This window comes from Arachis ipaensis, chromosome B04 (genome assembly GCF_000816755.2).
Source record: "Arachis ipaensis cultivar K30076 chromosome B04, Araip1.1, whole genome shotgun sequence".
NCBI classification, from domain to species: domain Eukaryota; kingdom Viridiplantae; phylum Streptophyta; class Magnoliopsida; order Fabales; family Fabaceae; genus Arachis; species Arachis ipaensis.
This window is the reverse complement of record NC_029788.2, coordinates 11,643,855-11,646,447: the sequence shown is the minus strand read 5'-3', so window position 1 is coordinate 11,646,447 and position 2,593 is coordinate 11,643,855.

The window sequence follows — 2,593 nt, the reverse complement described above, 5'->3', positions numbered from 1 at the left end:
GGATGCGGATCGGATCGGATCGGATATCGGGTATATCCGCATAATTAAAAAAAAAAACTATTTTAAGATTCTATTTGACTATTTTTACAAAAAAATCCAAAAAATTCATTTTTTTATCTGTTTAAGCCTATTTACTCCTAAAATATTATCAATAATAGTTCTTTTGAATAACAAAAACAAAATAATAACACAAGATTTAAGTTTAATTATTCTAAGTTGAAGTACAACATAAAAAATTAAAAACAAAATATCATAAAATTCATAAATAACACACTAAAATTCATATCACATTAGGGTTTATTTTCTTAAACTATGTTATTTATATGTGATATGCGGATATGCGGATTTGCGGATCGGATCCGCAGATATCACTGCCAAATTCGCAATCCGATCCGACTATAGTGCGGATCCGATCCGATCCGATCCGATGGCTCTGCGGATCGGATAATATCCGCAAAATTCGGATCGGATGCGGATAATTACCGCGGATATGCGGATATTATCCGATCCATGTGCAGCCCTAAGTCTGGGTTAGGTTTTTGGGCCGGGTCTAAAGATATGACAAATCATGAATATTTTGAATTTGAATTTTACTTTAGAAAATAAAATATAATATCTCATCATTTATTTTATAAATAGAACAAAAAAAATGAATTTAGATTTTCTAAATTTTGAATTTTACTTTAGAAAGTAAAGTAAGATCTATGACCATTTATTTCATAAGTGGGACTAAAAAAATATGAGAGAAAGTATTCAATAATAAGAGATGTTACTTTATTCTCTAAAATAAAAATTTAAAATTTAAAAGATTCAAATTCAAAAAAAATATATGAGAGAGAAACTATTTAAAGGTCAGACATCACATTTTATCTTTTCGAGTAAAAATTTAAAATTTAGAGAATCTAAATTTGAATATTTTATATTTCATTTGCTGTTGGAAATTTCATTTTAATTAAAAAAAACTACTATTTTTCAAGGTTTTTTTTCATCATTAATATTCTAAGGTGATGACAAAGTAACTTTGACTGCAAATTGAGTTTTGCTCACCAATAACTGAGATGCTGTGTAAAACATTTGAGATCCCAAAGTACAATGCTAAAGAATCAAATATGTTAGGTACTAGACAAATGACACAGCAAAATATAGAGATGGAAAATTAGAAATTTGTATAAAATATGGAAACAATTGAATAACTTTCTTTGAGAATTACAACTTCTCTCTATTACAAGGAGACTACAAAACACTCTCTCTTGACAAAAGGAGAACACACTTCTCTCTATATATATATAGAAGAAAACTACTCAAAGAAATATTATGTTATTCTATCTGGATGACTTGATTGAAATGAATTAAAGAAAAACTCAATTTATAGGTGAGTCTCTTCAATATGAACTATCCGTCAATTAGAGGTATATAATTCTTCTCTTTTTCAACCACTAAAATTCTAAGGTTATAAATTAAGATTGTTTATTACCTCTCATTTTATTTAGTTATTGTTTATTTATATATTTTCTAAAATTAGCTTTACTAATTTTCACAATCTCCCACTTAAAAATCAAACTCTCTAGCCAACTGTGCCTTCAATTCTTGGATTTGATCTTTGTTGGGACCTACCACCAACATGTCATCCACATACAACAGTAGAATGATGAAATCATTATCACCAGATCTCTTGTAATAAGTACAATGATCTGAACTAAGTCTGTTGTATCCAAGGCTAATAATGAAAGAATCAAATCTCTTATACCAACACCTTGGCCCCTGCTTTAGACCGTACAGAGATTTAGTTAACTTGCAAACCAAGTTTTCTTTTCCTTGTTCTTCAAAACCTTCTGGTTGGAGCATATATATCTCTTCTTCAAGTTCTCCATGAAGAAAAGCAATCTTTACATCTAATTGCTCTAGATGTAAATCAAATGCAGCACACATAGCCAAAACTACTCTAATAGTAGTTAGTCTCACCACCGGAAAAAATATTTCGTTGAAGTCAATACCTTCTTTCTGAGCATATCCTTTGACAACCAATCTTGCACGATATCGTTCCACCTGATCATTACTATTTCGTTTGATCTTGTAAACCCATTTGTTACCAATGGCTTTCCGACCTGCTGGAAGTTCAACAAGTTTCCAGGTATGGTTCCTATGTAATGCCTCAATTTCTTCTTGCATTGCTGTCATCCACATAGAAGCGTCTGGATTGCGCATAGCCTCCATAAAAGTTGTTGGCTCTCCATCTTCTGTCAAAAGACAATATGCATCATGGTTTGTCAAAACATAATTTGAGTGCCATGATGGTGTTCTTCTTTGTCGAGTGGATCGACAAACTTCTATGTCATTAGCCTCTGCTTCTTGTTCTTCATGCTGTGGTTCTGCTTCAGAAAGATCACCTTCTCTGCATTTTTCATCTATTTGAACAGTGGTTATCTCTTTAATAGTGCTGTCATTTTCTTGTTCTTTTTGCAATTCATCTTCTACAAATATCACATCTCTACTGACAACTACCTTGCGGGCAGTGGGATCCCACAGGCGATACCCCTTAACACCGTCAGCATAACCCAAGAATATACATTTTCTAGACTTTGGGTCCAACTTT